The following is a 19,194-nucleotide window of genomic DNA, read 5'->3' as shown; positions in this document are numbered from 1 at the left end:
TGTACAGAAAAAGCCAGGTATGTTTTTCGGTCGGGGACCGCTTGTTATTTTCGGTGTGAATAAGAACAAAAATAGCAGAAGATGGTTTGGATCCATCTGCCTCTGTTCTGTGGGCTTCGCTGCACCGCCCTGCGACGGAGCCGTAATTCCTTCCTGCCGCTGAATACTTTACGGTAGCCAAGCAAATATTCACTTCTTACTTATATTTAATCAAGAGCACACGTGTTGGGAAGCTCACCCTGGCTGCGAAATTACACTTCACACCACTCCGAATGCAACAGACAGAGAAAGGCACACAGAAAAGCAGTAGAGACGATCAGGACACACACAGTGACAGACAGGAAAAGGTGCTCAAGCCAGCAAGATACCGCCCCCACCCCACAAACTCAACCCCCCGCCCCCTCACAGCTGGATGAGGGGAAACAAGCCCAAGAGGGACATGGGGGCGACCTGAGACCTGAGCAGGCGGGAGTGGGGATGGGGGTGGGGAGGCGGGAGTGGGGATGAGGGTGAGGGGCGGCAGTGAGGGGCGGGAGTAGGGATGAGGGTGGTGGGCGGGTGTGAGGGTGAGGGGCGGGAGTGGGGATGAGGTTGGGGGCGGGAGTGGGGATGAGGGTGGGGGGCGGGAGTGGGGATGAGGGTGGGGGGCGGGAGTGGGGATGGCGGTGGGGGGCGGGAGTGGGGATGAGGGTGGGGTTAGGGAGTGGGGATGAGGGTGGGGGAAGGGAGTGGGGGTGAGGGTGGGGGGAGGGAGTGGGGATGAGGGTGGGGGGAGGGAGTGGGAATGAGGGTGGGGGGAGGGAGTGGGGATGAGGGTGGGGGCGGGAGTGAGGTTGAGGGACGGCAGTAGGGAGGAGGGTGAGGGGCGGGAGTGGGGATGGGGGTGGAGGGGCGGAAGTGAGGGTGAGGGGCGGGGGTGGGGATGGGGGTGGGGGGCGGGAAAGATGGTAAGGGAGAGGGGCGGCAGTAGGGCTGAGGGTGACGGGCGGAAGTGGGGATGAGGGTGAGGGGCGGGAATGGGGATGTGGGTGGGGGGCGGGAGTGAGGGTCGGGATGGGGTGTGGTGGTGGGGGTTGAAAGCCATGGCACAGAGTGATGAGTGTGAAAACAGCCGAATTTAAAGGTCATAGGAAAGCGGTGCCTGGAGCTGCCCCGAGAGACAAGCTTTGGGTTGTCAGTAAAAAGATCTCCTGTAATGAAGGCACAAAATCAGAAAAAGGAAATGCTGGAAATATTCAGCAGGTCCGAAAGCAGCTGTGGAGAGATATTCCTGTCGCCAGGATGTAACTCTCCAATTGGATACTTCAGGTCGCTCAGATCTTACACACTCATCACCTTCGTGTTTGGAACAGGTCGGGCGGGAATTGGGTCTTTGTTGATTTGAGCAAACAGAGCAATGCAGCAATGAGAAGCTCCTCACCCCCCGGAGGCTTGGGGAAGGATGGGACTCAGATACAGGAACCTGACAGGTGCTGAAAAAAGGAAAATCACATCGAGTTTTTGAAAGCAGTGACGATGATTCTGAAGTTCAAAACCACTAATGCAGGCAGCAAACACTAAGTCAGGATGGCCGAGCGGTCTAAGGCGCTGCGTTCAGGTCGCAGTCTCCTCAAGAGGCGTGGGTTGGAGTCCCACTCCTGACATTATTTATTCCTTCAGCACCTTCTAAACCCGAGATCTCCACCACCTCGGAGGAAAAAGGCAGCAGATGCATGAGAACAGCAGCAAGCTCCCCTCCGAGCTACACACCGTCCTGACTTGGAACTGTATCGCCCTCTCAAATCCTGGAACTCCCTTCCTAACAGCGCTGTGGACCCACTTACACCATATGGGCTGCAGCAGTTCAAGAAGGCAGCTCGCTCGAGCCAGACTCGAGGCAACCGGATCCCCTGAAAACAGCTCATAAAGTAAACTGGATCCAAAAGCAACATACTGCGAATGCTGAAAATCAGAAAGTGCTGGAAAAACACAACAATTATACAGCATCTGTGGAGAGAAATATAGAACTAGCATTTCAGGCCGGTGAGATCATCATTTCCTTCTCTCTCAGTGTGAAATCCTTGATTCAGTCAATATCCCCTCCCCTTTTAATGTCACCTTCCTGTCCAAGGCCTCAAATACTCCTTCCAAGTGAAACAGTGATGCACTTGTTCTTCTTTCAGTTTAATGTACAGTATTTGCTGCCGTAATATGTTCTCATCTGCTTCAGGGGGGTGAGCGCTTTGAGGAATCTCCGTTCAATCCGCAAGCCTGACTCTGAGCTTCCTGTCACTTGTCATTTCAATTCTCCACCTTGCTCCCACTCTGACCTTTCTGTCCTTGGTCTGCTGCAGTGTTCCAGTGAAGAATAACATAAGCTCGAGGAAGAACACCTCACCCTACACATTTCTGGCCTCAACGTCGAGTTCAATATTTTTAAATTATAAACTCAGCCTCTCTCTTGTTTCATGTGTTTCTTTCAGGTTTATCATTTTATTTTCTGTTTCTTATTTAATTCCTTCACTTTGCAATTGGGCGGCTGATCTTTAGCCAATCTCACCTCATCTGGACCCACATTTTGTTTTTTGCCTGTTCCAGTCCTTTGGCTTTTTCGCCGTGAAACCTTTTGTAATTGAATCTCTCCGGGCCCCCAAACCATTACAAACCTGCGCTTTTGTTCAACCTCTTCCCAAAGCCCGGACTGGTCCCTTGCTCCAAGCCTATTACATTCCTATATTCCCTCAGTTCAGATGAAGGGCCACCAACCTGAAACATTAATTCCTTTTCTCTCCACAGTTGCTGCTGAGTATCATCAGCATTTTCCGTTTTTATATTATAGCCTGTTCATTAACTGATAACACATCCCTTTTAAGCTAAGCGTCAATTATCTGGAATTGGTAACAAGCCACTTTTAAACAGACAGAGTCATATTTACGATTATGTTTCGATTCCCTGACAAAATACAGAATTTTATCGATTCCATTCTGTGCCCACGGGATCAATTCCCATGCCGGCTTCTCACACCCTTCCTGCTCTACAGAATGTAGGACTGATTTCTATCCATAAATCATAGAATGATAAAGGACAGAAGGAGCTCATTCCGCCTGCGTTGGTTCCTTGGTTGAGTGATATAATTACTCCGAGATCCGGGATCTGTCCCCATTGTCCCGTATTCCCTTCCTTCAAGTTATTTTTTTCTCCAACTCACTTTTGAAAGTTAATAATTTATCTGCTTCCATCACCCTCCCAGGTAGCTTCCATTTCACAATGAGCTCACTGTGTAAAATACATTCTACTCATCCCGCTCCTGGTTCTTTTCCCAATCAGCTTCAAACTGTGTCCTCTGGTTAGCGACCCTCCTGTCAGTGGAAACTGTTTCTCCTTATTTACTCTAGTAAACTGGTCATCATTTTGAACACCTCATAGGAGATGTTTTTTTCGATGCAAAGCAAGTGGAGGGGATAAAGGTGAATCTTTAAGAAGATTGAAGCTGTTTGTGAATTTCTCCAAATTCGAGCCATTCCAGCAGCAGCGCCGTGATTTAACAAAACTCCCCAAAGCGCTTCAAAGGAGCTTGATCAAGCAACATTCGACATCCAGTCAGATATTTGGCCAGATGAACAAAACCTGAGTAAAACTTATAGATTTTGAGAGGGTATTAAGGGGGAGAGTGAAGTGGGGATGTTTCTAGAAGGAATTGCAGCGCTAAAGGCTCAGACAGCTGAAAACGTGGCCGCCAATGATGAAACAATGCAAAGTGTAAATGAGCAAGAGGACAGAGATGGATTCAGAAAGAGAAATGTCTTGGAATGGAACTGTAACTCCAGTCCGGCCAGTGAGAAATCCCCCCTGAACCACTAATGTTCACACAGCCGCTCATTCCATGTATCCAGTTGGAAACCTGTCTGAAGGAACATGCAGTCTGACAGAGCGCCTGTGATAATCCTCCACTGTCTGATCTAAAGCTGTAACAGGAGCTGTTCATTACAGCTGTGATAACCGTGTTGGTCTTGGTATTCAGTGATGCAGATTTACATCATCCTTGTTTCGAGCTGTCTGTCAGGAACAGTCTGGAAAGATGACTGAGCAGTAATGGGAAGCAGTTTCCGCAGTGGCTGTATATGTCCAATTTTAAATCATTCTGAGGGCTGAACAGACTGACTCTGGTCAGTATCTTTCAAAGGTTTTGTTTTGTCCTGAGACGGTGATGAGATTTCGCCTGTTCAGTGGTTCAGATGGGAAAGTGGGGAATGACCTGTATAGAAGGAAGTTCGGGACGGCAGTTTCCGTTTTCTGAGAATATTGATAAACCTCTTGCTGACTTTTTTCAATGCTTATCCAAAGCATTCCAACCCACAACCTTTAAATGTCTCTGTTTATACCGACTGCAAGTCCAACGCGCTTTCGGTTGTGTCACAGATCTACACCAATGATACTTGTTTCCCATCCCAATATGGGAATTTCTGACATTGACGAACAGACGGTTCAAAATTTCATCAATTTGAACAGTGACTCCACTTCAAAAGTACTCATCGTCCGTAAAATGTTTTTGGACGTCCTGTGGTTGCATAAAGAGCTATAGAAATTCAGTAGAACTTCAAAACGACATGGGCAGGTTGGTGGAATGGGCGGTTAAGCGGCAGAGAGAACGCCAGAACCCTAAAAAAGTGACGGCGCAGAAAGAGGTGATTCAGCCCATCATGTCTGTGCTGGATAGAAAAAAAATGAAGATGAAACTAGCCGCTCATTTTAAACCCTCTTTACAGCACCTGATCCGTAGCCTTGCAGGTTACAGCGCTCCAGATGCAGATCTAAGTACATTTTAAATTATTTGAGCGTTTCAGCCTCAACCACCGGTTCAGGCAGTGAAATCTAAATGCTCGCCACCCGTTGCATGAAAAAGCTTTTCCTCGTCTCCTCTTTACTCCTTCCAAAAATGACGTTAAATCTACGCTTCCTGACAATTAACCCCTCAGCGGGGAGAAACAAATATTTATTGTCCACCCTATCTAGGCCCCTCATCATTTTGTACACCTCAATTAGGTCACCCCTCAGCCTCCTCTGTTCTCAGGAAAACAACCTTAGCCTGTCCAATCCTTCCTCGTAGCTGCAATTTTCAAGCTTTGGCAGTATTCTTGTAAATCCTGTCTGTGCTCTCTACAGTGCAATTATGTCCTTCCTGTAAGGTGGCGGCTAGAACTGTATACAAAATTCCAGCTGTGGACTAACCAGCGCTTTTGCAATTGATTTCCTTTTCCAGGGAAATGTGAAAAGATTAATTGTGGTCGGAAGAAAGCAAAGACGCAACATAAAATAAAGAGTGTGCACCCAAAGGGCGTGCAAGAGCAGGGGGAAATTGTGGGCATGTTCATAAATGATTGAGGGTGACAGGAAAACTTTTATTCATTCATGGGATGTGCGCTTCACTGGTTGGGCCAGCATTTATTGCCCATCCCCAGTTGCCTTTGAGAAGGTGGTGGTCAGCTGCTTTCTTGATCCGCTGCAGTCCATGTGGTGTATGTACACCCACAGCACTGCTGGGAAGGGAGTGCCAGGATTTTGACCGAGCGACAGTGAAGGAAATGCGATATATTTCGAAGTCAAGATGGCGTGTGACTTGGAGGGCAACTCTCGGGTGGTGACGTTCCCATGTAGCTGCTTCCCGTGCCCTTCTCGACCGTAGTGATTGTGGGTTTGTAAAGTGTTGTTTAAGGAGGCTGGTTGAATTCCTTTATGCATCTTATAGATACTTCACACTCCTCGACTGTGCGTCGGTGGTGGAGGGAGTGAATGTTTATGGATGTGGTGACAATGCAGCTTTCTCCTGGATGATGCCAAGCTTCCTGAGTGTTGCGGGTGCTGCACTCCACCAGGCAATTGGCGACCATTCCATCACACTCCTCACTTGTGCCTTATAGATTCTGGACAAGCTTTGGAGAGTCAGGGGGTGAGTTACTCGTCGCACAATCCCTCGCCTCTGACCTGCCCTTGTAACGACAATGTTTATAAGGCTAGCCCAGTTCAGTTTTTGGTCATCAGTATCCCTCAGGATGTTGAGAGTGGGCGATTCAGTGGTGGTAATGCCATTAAACGTCAAGGGCCAGTGGTTAGATGCTTTCTTGTTGGAGATGGCCATTGCCTGGCACTTATGTGGCACAAATGTTGCTTGTCATTTTTCATCCCAAGTTTGGATGTTGTCCAGGTCTTGCTGCATTTGGATATGGACTGCTTCAGTATCTGAGGAGAGACGAATGGTGCTGAACATTGTGAAATTATAAGCGAACATCCCCACCTCTGACCTTATGATGGAAGAAAGGCCGTTGATGAAGCAGTGGAAGATGGTTGGGCCGAGCACATTACCCTGAGGAACTCCTGCAGTGATATCCTGGAGCTGAGATGACTGAACGCCTTAGGCATGACTCCAAACTAATGGAGTTTTCCACCTGATTCCCATTGACTCCAGTTTTCCTAGAGCTCCTTGATGCCACACTCAGACAAATCCGGCCTTGATGTTAAGGGCAGTCACTCTCACCTCTCCTCGGGAGTTCAGCTCTTTTGCCTATGTTTGAACCAAGGCTGTAAGGAGGTCAGGAGCTGAGTGGCCCTGGCGGAACCCAAACTGTGCTTCAGTGAGCAGGATATTGTTAAGCAAGTGCGGTTTGATAGCACTATTGCTGACCCCTTCTATTACATTACTGATGACCGAGAGTAGACTGGTTGGGACGTAATTAGCCGGGTTGGATTTTTCCTGCTTTCTGTGTACAGGAAATACCTGGACAATTTTTCACATAGCTGGGTAGATGCCAGTGTTGTAGCTGTACTGGAAAAGCTTGGCTTGGGGCTCGGCAAGTTCTGGGGCACAAGTCTTCAGTACCATTTCCAGAATATTGTCAGGGCCCATAGCCTTTGCACTACCCAGTGCCTTCAGCTGTTTCTTGATATCACGTGGAGTGAATCGAATTGGCTGAAGACTGGCATCGGTGATGCTGGGGACCTCTGGAGCAGGCTGAGATGGATCATCCACTCGGCACTTCTTGTAGCAAATACTTATCATTTGTGCTGATGTGCTGAGGTCCTGCATTATTGTGGATGGGGATACTTGTGGTGTCTCCTCCTCCAGTGAATTGTTTAATTGTCCATCACCATTCCCGACTGGATGCAGCAGGACTGCGGATTTTAGGTCTGCCTGTTGGTTGTGCGATCACTTAGCTCTGTCTATCACTTGCTGCAGATGCTGTTTGGCACGCAAGTAGTCCTGTGTCATAGCTTCACCATGTTGACAACTCATTATCAGGTCAGGCTGGTGCAGCTCCTGGAATGCCCTCTTCACTCTTCATTGAACCAGGGTTGATCACCTGGCTTGATGGCAATGATATAGTGGGGAATATGCCAGCCCATGAGTTTACAGATTGGGTTCGAGTACAGTTCTGCTCCTGCTGATGGCCTGATGTCCGGCCTTGTGTTGCTAAATGTGTTCGAAATCTATCCCATGTAGCACGGTGGTAGTGCCACACAACACGATGGTAACTATCCTCAATGTGAAGGCGGGACTTCATCTCCACAACTTCTGTGCGATAGTCACTTCTACCAATACTGTCGTGGACAGATGCATCTGTGGCAGGCAGATTGGTGAGGATGAGCTCAAGTACGATTTTCCCTCTTGTTGGTTCACTCAGCAGGGTGGACAGGGCTGAGATTGACGGTGCCGAGGTCAATGACACGTGGTCCGTTCAGTTTCATTCCCTTTTTTGTGGCTTTGTAGCGGTTTGTTACAACTGAGAGGCTTGGTAGGCCATTTCAGAGGGCAGTTAAGAGTCAACCACATTGCTGTCTTCGACAGTGCGATCAAGTGGCACTAACTCACCAATCACCTGCTCACTGAAGCTCAGTTTGGTTTCCGCCAGGGACACTCAGCTCCCGACCTCATTGCAGCCTTGGTCCAAATATGGACAAAAGAGCTGAACTCAAGGCGTGAGTTTCAAGTGACTACAGTTGATTTACAGAAGCATTTGGCAGAGTGTGGCACTGAGAAAACCAACAAAACTGAATTTAAATTATACACGGAGGGACACTCTCCACTGGTTGGAGTCGGCCCCGGGATTTCTAATACATTCCAAAAGATTTCCAGCATCCACAGTATTTCGCATTTTGTTAATTTCCTGTGGGTGGCAATGAAAGGATATGTTGAATGCGTTTGTTGCCACACCTGGCTCGTTGGTCTAGGGGCATGATTCTCGCTTTGGGTATTTGTGGTGAGTTAATATGCGAGAGGTCCGGGGTTCAATTCCCGGACGAGCCCAGCAGGCATTTTAATACATTAATTCGTGTGCTCGAGGCGGTGCCAGTTGGGGAAATCAGGACCAGGTTTGAACATCCGGGAAATCATTGCGGAGAATAAATCACAACACAGAAAACCAACGCAAAGTTTCTCCTAATACATCGAATACGTCATCTCTCTCCTTGTGGTTTCAGTCGGATGCTGATTGCAGTCAGTTACAGTCTTGAGTGAGAAACCACATTTCAGTTGTGTTCCGGTACTTGCAGTGAGTCGGAAGGAGTTTCTTTATTCTTCCAGATGAATGTATGTTTCAGTCTTTCCGCGGTGGGTTTTCACACTGTCCAGAAACATGTTGAAGTGTTGAAGTGATTCACATCAGTCGATTTACAACAGTTTCGGCCTGATGTGATGGAAATGTATTTTATTGGCAAACTCGATGGTTATTCAGGACCTGAAACAGGCAGGATCATTTAGTTCAACAGTTCATGAAAGCAGAACAGCACAGGCGAATATTTGGCCGAGAGGTTAAGGCGACGGACTGCTAATCCATTGTGCTTTGCACGGGTGGGTTCGAATCCCACCTTCGTCGTCAGTTTATTAACCGGTTCTTCGTGAACACGGTGCTTTTTTCAGAAGACATGTCTGAAATCACTGATGTAATCGTTCCGAGACCAGGTTTACAGAGGTGGTGGCGTCGGGATAATGTCGCTAATCACTCCATGATTAACTGAATTTAAGGTTGATCATCCACTGTGCTTCCGACGCGTGAGTTTAAATCCTGTTTTTGTGTGGGACTGCATTATGCAAAAAGGAAATCTGAAATTACCATCAGACCCAAGTTATGACGTTTCCTGAAATACCGTGAATATCAATGTTTCAGGGTCGAACTGGTTAAAAATTTTACGATGATTAAATAACATTCTAGCTTCGTTTTTTAGTCTAGCGGGCAGTGTGCAAACCATTTAGCTTGTACTGGGGTGTTAACAAGAAGCATTGGGAATCGAAATTACTGCTACAATCTCTGTCCCTGCCGTGAGAAAAAGTCGGTCTCTTTCATCTGTGGGTGTTTATCTCTCATTGTCTGTGACATTTCTTCAATTAACAATCTACTTCAGCCTCTCCTTGGAGTGAAATGTCTTCTGTCGTCTTTCCTTTGCTGTGAATGATGATTCAGTCAGTTTTTCTCTTGCTCTTGACAATCAGGAGGTTGTGAGTTCAAAACTCACTCCAGAATCCTGAGCACAAATTCAGGCTGACGCTCTAGTGCAGTAATCAGTGAATGTTTCACTGTTAGTGGTGCCAGCTTTTAGATGATATGGTAAATTGAGGTGCTCTCTTCCTTCTCAGCTGCAGTATACCAAGCAACATTTCGGAGAGGGGCGGGGGAGTTATCCCATGGTGTCGGAGCCCACATTCATCCCTCAATTAAAATCACTTTATAACAGATTTATTGTCTTTATATGTTGCTGCTCCTGGAAGCCGGCTGTGAGCATATTTTTAAACAAATTGTTCAAAAACATGGTGATTGAAACCCTGTGAGGAAAAATCAAATTCCTATTGAAAACTCTGCTGAGTGAACTTCATTGGACAGCAGAGAAATCAGGTGAGGAATTCGAGTAAATCGACACCAGAGGAAAAGTCAACGTCAAAAGTGGATCAACTCTTGTGAAGATCAATGAGTAAAAGCTGAGAACTCCACGCATCATCATTTCATTGTCCAGAGACACTCACGGAAGTGTTTTGTAAAAAGTGTCTCTAATGCAAACCTGAAGGAACGAAACCTTCCCAGTTCATGGTGATATTGGGGATGGAATTCCATTTTTTAAATAAATGATTAAGAATGAACGATCATGTCTGTCAAAATAATGACTATCTGTGTCTTTGACGTGATGATGTCTCCGCTATGCTGATAATCTTGTCCTTCTCATGGTCCATATCTCAGGGAGGACGCTGCTGTCCAAATAAGCATCTGAATTACTGCAGGGTGTCCTGTAGATCCGACATAATGAAGCTAATATGTATAAACTTCACTATATCGGGTGCAGATAAGATATTGGTTTTCTTTTTAGTTACTCAGATAATCATAGAGCGATAGAGAGCAAGGGAAGGCCGTTCGGACGATGGCCTGAAATGGGCTGAGAGAAAGGGGAAATCCCCGGCTGGTGTATTTTTGCAGCACTTTGCTGCGTCCGTGTGTGAAATAAAACGATTTGAGAGATTGGTTACAGATTGAAGTGTTTACTGGAAGCAAGAAGCTGATGTAAATTTACTATGAAGCAAATTCAGAGGTGATTTTGTATCGCAGACAAATGTTATTTTATAGTGTTAATGAGAATTTAAATAAACTGAGTATGGTTTCAATCCATCAATCACTGGGTTAGGAGGCCAGCACGCTTCTGCCCGCCAGTCTCCTCCGAAGCAACATTTTTCTACTGCCTATTACCGTTGTTTGGTAGCCAAACACCTATTCACTTCCTCATTACTTTTTAAACAGGAGCACAACTATTGGGAAGCTCACCCAAGCTCCGCAAATCCACTTACACCACCATGAATGTACCAGACAGAGAAAGATACACAGGAAAGTAAAAGAGACTATCAGGAGAAACACAATCACTGACACTAAAAGGTGCCGAGCAAACCAGCAAGATATTACGATGGAGAAACTGATCATTTATGAAAAGGTATTTCCTGCTGCATAAAGATAGGGCCTGTTTTAAATGTAATTCCTATTGTGTAACTGTGCCCTCTGCTGTACAACTCTTCCCTCTGTGGTGAAAGTGCGATTCTGCCGTTGAAACATCCTCACTGTCGTTGTGTAAAATGCTTCCCTGTTGTGCAAATGTGCTCCCAGCTGCGTAAATATGATCCGTTGTGTGCAAACATTTTCTTTGTTCGATAAAGATATTTCCTCTAGTGTAACGATGTTCTCTGTTCTGTGAGGAGGTTTTCTGTGGGAAAATATGTTCTTCCTGGTTTCATGGTCTTCCTTGTCAAATGCTGCCTTGATATCAAAGGCGGTCGCTGTCACCTCGCCCGTTCAGTTCAGCAGTTTTGTCTATGTTTGGGCCAAGGCTGCAGTGCAGTCAGGAGCTGAACCGTCCTGGTGGATCCCAAACTAATCGTCAATGAACAGGTTATTGCTGAGTAACTGCTGCTGGATACCACTGTCGAATACCCCATCCATCATTTCTTTATTTTTATAGGGAGAACAGTAATGCGGCGGTACCTCGCCGGGTTGGATTTGTCCTGTTTATCTTTTGTGGACATGACATACCTGTTGGCATAGCCAGCGACTCCCACATCTTGTGGAGGGAAAAAATGTTCCGGGTCTTGTGCAAAGCTCTCGTTAAATCGGAATGGGATTACTGTCATCAAACCTCGACTGTGGCTGTTAAAACTTGTGAGAACATGTGATTGTGGGATACATTAGGCATTTATCAAACTCTGTTACTAGACCAGAATGAGATTTGTTCTGTATCTGTCAATCACAGGTAGTGCTTGCGAGTGTAAGATTTATTCTGCATCTCAGTCTGTCGAACGGTTTGTGAGATGGGATTCCTTCTTTATCGGTCAATGTCTAGTACTGCATGTGAGGGCGAGGTTAATTCTGGCTTTCCCCTTGTCTTCACCCTCCTCCCCACCATCCTCCACATTGAATGGATCATCACTTGTCATTTCGTTACAAGGCAGTCAGTTGTTGTGACCTGAATATTCAGCCGGAAAATGTGGTGGAAGCAGATTCGATATAAACTTACAAAACTGAAACGAAAAATACGGGATGGAAAAATATTTTAGGGCTATTCGAAAGGACAGGGGAATGGGGCTGATTTGCTACAAATGAGTTTGCTCTGATACGATTAACACAAACGCATCCTCTTGTTTTGCAGTTTATTAGGAAATGGCGGATAGCTCTTCCCAGAATGCTCGGGGTGATGTATAACGGCCTATCTCTAAAAGATAGGCACAGGGCAGGTGCAATATGTTGTCCACCGGAAATCCTGCCTGCGACGAGCATGCGCGCCACAGCTCCCGGAACCTGAGGGTGGTACAGCGCAGCCTCAGTAACGCCGAGTCTCAGCGGCTCTCGGAGTCCTAATCAGAGCTGCAGAGTCCGGCGGACGTGCGGAGAGGGTCCCGGGGGACGGCACCATGAAGCCGATGGTGCAGCGCCTCCCCCATCCCAGCCGCCGCTTCCCGGTTTCTTCTCCCGTTTGCACCGAGTCTTTGATGCGGTAACAGAGAGGGTTGGGGAGGGTGAAGCTGTTCATGTCGTTTACATGGATTTCCAAAAGGCATTTGATAAAGTCTCACACAACAGACTTGTGAACAAAGTTACAGCTCATGGAATAAAAGGGACAGAGCAACATGGATATGGGATTGGCTGAGTGACAGGAAACAGAGGGTAGTGGTGAATGGTTGTTTTTCAGACTGGAGGAATGTTTATAATGGGAGGAATGTTTATAGTGGAGTTCCCCAGGCTTCGGTGTTAGGACCCCTGCTCTTCCTGATATATGTTAATGTTGGTGCACGGGGCACCATTTCAAAATTTGCGGATGACGTGAAACTTGGTGGTATTGTGAACTGTGAGGAGGAAAGTGTTGCAACTTCGAAAGGACAAAGGCAGGTTGGTGGGATTGGTTTACAAGTGGGAAAGATAAAAGTTCTACTTCGGAATTTCACAGAACCGGCCCTGGGGAGCATGCACACTCTCAATGCCCGGGGAAATCAGTGCATTGAATAGAGCGGTTTCTGGGATGCAGGGAATTGTGGGAACTGCAGCCACCACGAGCAGATGTTAGTAAGTGTTTTTTTGCAGGCTGACTCTCAGTGACCTGAAATGTGATCTCTGTTTCTCTCTCCACAGATGCTGCCTGATGTGCCATGTATTTTGAGCATTTTCTCTCCTCATTTCAGATTCCCAGTATTTTCACCTGATTTTGCACGTGAATTATTGCTGTTGTTGCTCACAAAACCAAAGCCAGAAACACAACTGACGAATGCAGATCCCTTTTACATCAGGGTGGATGTTGGACGTGGAAGTCGTTCCTCACTTTTTTTGAAGGTATGTTCTTGTTGGCTGACTTTGAATTGCGGAGCAGAGAGAGGAGACATTGATGGGTTTAACCACGAGCACTTTTAAAAACAGCAGGACCCATCCATTTTTGATAAAAGGTCATTAACTGTTTCTTGTACAGTAACAGAGACTGACAGGAAGTGAATTTCACATTTACATACATGAACAAAGAGTGAGAGTTAGTTCCACCCACACTGAATGTAAAAGAGATTGATAGAGAGTTAATTCATTGAATCATAGAATGATTACAGCACAGTAGGAGGCCATTCAGCCCATTATGACTATGCTGGCCATCTGAAGGAACAATTCACCTCATGCCACTTCACTACATGTTCCCCATAGACCTGCACTTTGTTCCTTTTTGGATAATTATCCAATTCTCTCTCGAGTGCTTCGATTGAACCTGCCTCCCCCACATTCTCAGTCATATTCCCCAGCTACTCGCTGCATGACAAAGTTTTTCCTCATGTTACCATTGCTTATTTTGCCAATTACCTTCAATCTGTGCCCCCTGGTCCTATTTCTTTCTAACAGTGTGAGGAAAAAAATCTTCCTGTCTACTTTGCCACACTCACAGTAACAGAAACTGACAGAAAATTAATTCCACATACATAGAGTACTGCAGATTATTAGAGTTTTGATTCAAACTCATGTACGGTAATGGACTTAGCTAAAGAGTTAATTTCACATCACCTCCAATACCAGACTTTGGCTGGAAGGTAGAACGATAGAACCATAGAAATGTTACAGCACAGAAGGAGGCCATTCGGCCCATCTTGTCCATGCCAGCCTGAAGATACCCTGGTGCCCTTTCTAATCCCACCTTCCTGCACCCGGCCCATAGCCCTGCAGCTTACAGCAATTTAGGTGCAGATCCAGGCACTTTTAAAAGAGTTTAAAGTTTCTGCCTCTACCACCAACTTGGGCAGTGAATTCCAGCCACGCACTACCCTCTGCATAAAAATGTTCTCCCTCATGTCCCCCCTACACCTTCAACCACTTATCTTGAATCTGTTTCCCCTTGTTCTAGAATTTTCTTCCAAGGGAAACAATTTTACCCTGTCCACTCTATCTATTCCCCCCATAAGTTTGTACACCTCAATCAAGTCACCTCTCAGCCTTCTTTGTTCGAAGGAAAATTACCCCAACCTATCCAATCTCTCCTCGTAGCTACACTTTTCTAATCCTGGCAACATTCTTCTAAACCTCCCCTGCACTCTCTCCAGAGCTATTACATCCTTCCTGTAAAGTGGTAGCCAGAATTGCACACAATACTCCAGTTGTGGCCTCACCAGGTAATTCCACAATCACACATAGCAGCCAAGTTTGACTGAAATTTAATTTCACACTCACTCTCAATAACTATGACTGACACAGAGTGAAGAGCACACTCACTGCATTACTGAGACTGACAGACATGGAATTAATTCCACATCTATGTACAGTAACAGAGCTTGACATGTAAGGTGTGAATTCCACACCCACAGACAGTACCAGAGACTAAGCGAGAGTTAATTCCTCACTCACACATAACAGGGACAGAGAGTTAATGTCACACTCATATACAGTAACACAGATTGACAGATGATGAATGTGGAATTAACTTTTTTGAAGTAACAGAGCCTGAAAGAGAGTTACTTCCATAGGCCTATACAGTAACAGAGACTGACAGACACAGAATTAATTCCACACTCCAATACAGTAACTGACAGACTTAATTTAATATTCACCTACAGTAACAGGTTATCATGCAAAGAGTTAATTTCACACTCTTGTACAGCAACCAACATGGTCAGAATAGAAAGCTAAATCAGCACTTGCACACATCACAGAGATTCACACTCATATGCAATAAGAGAGATTTGCAGAGAATTATTTCCACACTCACAGTAACAGAGGCTGACAAGTTGTTTGTTTATTCCTCACTCACATAGAGTAACATAGACTAAAATGAGAGTGTGGAATAACTGTCTTACTTACTCTCAGTCTCTGTTATTGTAGGTTAATTCCTCACTAAAACGTTAATGGAAATTGACAGGTCCTTAATTCCACTCTCAGATATCCTAACAAAGACTGAAAGAGAATTCCACACTTTCAATAACTAAGACTGACCGATAGAGAGTTAATTCCGCACTTACATACAGTAACTGAGACTGACCAATAGAGAGTTAATCCCACATTCACATACATTCGCAGGGACTGATATAAAGATTTAATTCCACATTCTCATACAGTAACAGAGACTGACCGACAGAGAGTTAATCCTGCATTCACATACATTAACAGGGACTGATATAAAGATTTAATTACACATTCTCACACTGTAACAGAGACTGACTGACAGATTTAAATTGCACACTCACATTCAGTAAGTGATGGACAGAGAATGAATTCCACACTCACATGTAGATCAGACTGAGTTAGTTCCACACTGAAATAGAGCAATGAGACTAAAAGACAGGGTCAATCCCACAATGGCAAATTAAAAATATAAGAAAGAGAAGCAGGATGAGGCCATTCAGCCCATCGGGCCAGCTTCGCCATTCAATAAGACCATGGCTGATCTGATTGTGGCCTCAACTCCACTTTCCCGTCCATCCTATAACCCTTGACTCTCCTGTAGATCAAAAATATGTCCACTCAACTTGAATATATTCAATGACCTGACTCACCCTCCACTGCACTCTAGGGTTCTGAATTACAAAGAAAATAAATTCCTTCTCATCCCCATCTTCAATGGGAGATGTTCATTTTTAAACTGTGCCCTCTGGTTCTAGTTTCCCCATAAATGGAAACATTCCCCTCAACATCTACCCTCAGAATCTTATATATTTCAATGAGATCACCTCTCCTTCGAAACTCCAATGGTGATTGGCCCAACCTGCTGAAACATTCCTCATAAGACAACTTCTTCATGTCAGGAATCAGTCTAGTCAAACTTCTCTGAACTGTCCTCAATGCAAGTATATCCTTCCTTAAATAAGGAGACCAAAACTTTACACAGCGCTCCACATGTTGTCTCACCAATGACCTGATGTCGTAGCAAGACTTCCCTACTTTTATATTCCACCCCGCCTTGGAATAAAGGCCAACATTCCATTTACCTTCCTAATTACTTGCTGCAGCTGCATATTAACTTCTTGTGATTCATGTACGAAGACACCCAGATCCCTTTGTACTGCAACATTGTGTAGTCTCCCTCCACGGTATCACAGTGTCTTTACAGTGCAGTAGAAGACCATTCGGTTCCTCAAGTCTGCAGTGAGTCTCTGAAAGAGCATTCCATCTAGTCCCACTTCCCTGCCTTATCCCCGTAACCTTGCACGTTCTTTCTTTTCAGGCAGCAGTCCAATTCGCTTTAGAATACTGTGATCAAACCTGCCTCCACCACACTTTCAGGAAGTTTGTTCCAGTCTCCAACCACCCTTTGGGTGAAAAAAAAATCTTCTCATCACATTTTCTCCTTTTGCCAATTATTTGGAATCTGTGCCCTCTAGTTCTTGATGTTCTCTTGAGTGGTAACAATTTATCTCTATTTGCCCCATCCATACCCCTCAGGATCTTGAACACCTCTCAGCCTCTTTTTCTCCAGGGCAAAGAGTCCCAACCTCTCCAATCTGTCCTCATAGCTACAGTTCTTTACCGCTCTAATCATTCTTGTGAATCACCTCTGTACTCTCTCCAATACCTTCACATCCTTCTTCAAGTGTGGCGCCCAGAACTGGACTCAGCACTCCAGATGAGGCCTAACAAGTGTTTTATACAAGTTCAACATAACCTCCTTACCCTTATACTCAATGACCCTGTAATTAAAGCCTATGATACTATTTGCTTTATTAACTGCTCTTCAACATGCCCTGCCATGTTCAATGACCTATGTACATATGTACAGAGGTCTTTCTGTTCCTGTACCTCCTTTAGAGGCTCTCCCTTTATTTTATACTGTCTCAGCAGATTGTTCCTGCCAAAATAAATCACCTCACACGTTTCTGCATTGAACTTCATCTGCCATTTGTCTGCCCATTCCCCCAACTGTCTATGTCCTTTTTAAGTTCAAGACTATCCTGATCACAGTTGACAATATTTCCAATCTTTGTATCGTATGCAAATTTTGAAATCATGCCCAGCACACCCACAGTCTAGGTCATTAATTTATCTTTTAAACAATGTTTTGTTTTTCTATTCTTCCCATCAAAGTGGAAAACTCACATTTTCCCCACATTGTATTCCAAATGTTTGCCACTCACTTAACCTATCTATATCCTCTTGCAGACACTTTGAGTCCTCTTCACCACCTGCTTTTCCACCTATCTATGTGTTGTCTGAAAATTTGTTAATGATCTGTCCCTTCATCTGAGTCATTAATATAGATTGTAAAAAGCTGAGAACCCAGCACTGATCCCTGTGGCACTCTACTAGTTGCAGTTTGCTTACCTGAAAGCGACCCACTTGCAAACAAGAACAGAGACTGATGGACAGAGAGTTAATTACACATTATTATAGATTGACAGAGAGTGAATTCCGCACTCATACAGTAACAGAGATTTACAGAGTGTTTTTGCCATACTAAAATACATCATTGGAGACTGCCGGATATAGAATTAATTCACACTCACAAAGTATTGGAGACTGATGGAGAGAGAATTAACTCTACTTTCAATTACACGATAGAGAAGGAGAATGATTAATGCTGCCCTCATATGCAGTAACAAAGACTGACAGTTGATTACACTCTCACATGCAATAACAGCGATGAACAAAGGATTAATGCCCCACTCACATACACTAATAGAGAACACCAAATACAGAATTAATCCCGCCCTCTCTTACACTAATGAAGATGGATAGAGAGGTAATTCTTCACTGAAACACAGGAGCACAGACCGACTAACAAAGAGTTATCTGTGCACTCAAACACAGTAACAGAGATTGAGGGAGAGTTAACTTCACACTCACATGCAGTAATAAAGGCTGGCAGATACAAAATTAATTCCATTCTCAAATAGACTAATGGAGACAGATAGGTAGAAAGTTACCATGATTCTGCCCTGAAACACAGTAACAGAGACTGCCAGATAGAGACTTAATCATGCACTCACATACAGATTGACAGATACCAGGGATTAGTTAATTCTACATCCCCATACAGTAACAGAGATGGACAGGGAGAGAGTAAATTCCACACTCTCGTACAATAACAGTGACCTGGTTCACACTTGAAGAATTCATCTGGCTTGCGTCACATGGCCTCTTCATTGTTTCATCATATTTTCTATCTTCCTCATCATCCAAGGAGCCCTGGCTTTGGTTCCCCTCCCTTCTCCCTTATTGGAATGTACCTGGTCTGTACCTGAAACATCTCCTCCTGAAAGATCACCATTTGCTGTGTTAGAGTTTTTCCTGTCAGTCTCTGGTTCCATTTCCCCCTGGCTAAATCCCCTCTCCTCCCATTGAAGTTAACCCTCTACCAATCACTCTTACCCAAGGGTTCACCCACAGACACTTGGTTCACGTGGCCAACCTTGGCCCACCTCATTCCCCAGCACCAGATCCAGCAATGCCTCCTTCCTAACTGGACTGAGAACATTCTGGTCGAGGAAGTGCCTCTGAACACATTTCAGAAATCCCCAGATATCACCACTCTATCGTTCTTATACATCTGTGATTTCTCTGCAGATTTGCTTCTCTATCCCTCTCACTACACCTACCTTTTTTCCTTATCTCTCTTTCCTGAACACTTTGTACCCTTGAATATGAACCCGATCCTCATCATTTTTAAACCATGTTTTAATCATTGCTACTACATCATTTTCCCACATGGCTCTTTGTGCTTTGAGATCACAAACGTTATTCACTACACATT

General features: G+C 45.1%; 2 non-coding genes across 2 annotated transcripts; both read left to right on the top strand.

Annotated features, from left to right (window-relative positions):
- The first annotated feature begins 1,560 nt into the window (after nt 1–1,560).
- On the top strand, nt 1,561–1,643 carry trnal-cag (transfer RNA leucine (anticodon CAG)). The gene has a single exon. It is a non-coding gene; the product is annotated as a tRNA-Leu (tRNA).
- Nucleotides 1,644–8,761: 7,118 nt separating this feature from the next.
- Nucleotides 8,762–8,846, top strand: trnas-gcu (transfer RNA serine (anticodon GCU)). Its single transcript has one exon. It is a non-coding gene; the product is annotated as a tRNA-Ser (tRNA).
- The last annotated feature ends 10,348 nt before the right edge of the window (nt 8,847–19,194 follow it).

The sequence above is a fragment of the Cetorhinus maximus genome, chromosome 31 (assembly GCF_964194155.1).
Source record: "Cetorhinus maximus chromosome 31, sCetMax3.hap1.1, whole genome shotgun sequence".
Taxonomy (NCBI): Eukaryota; Metazoa; Chordata; class Chondrichthyes; order Lamniformes; family Cetorhinidae; genus Cetorhinus; species Cetorhinus maximus.
The sequence above is the reverse complement of the archived record's forward strand: the minus strand, read 5'-3'. Positions and strand labels throughout refer to the sequence as shown.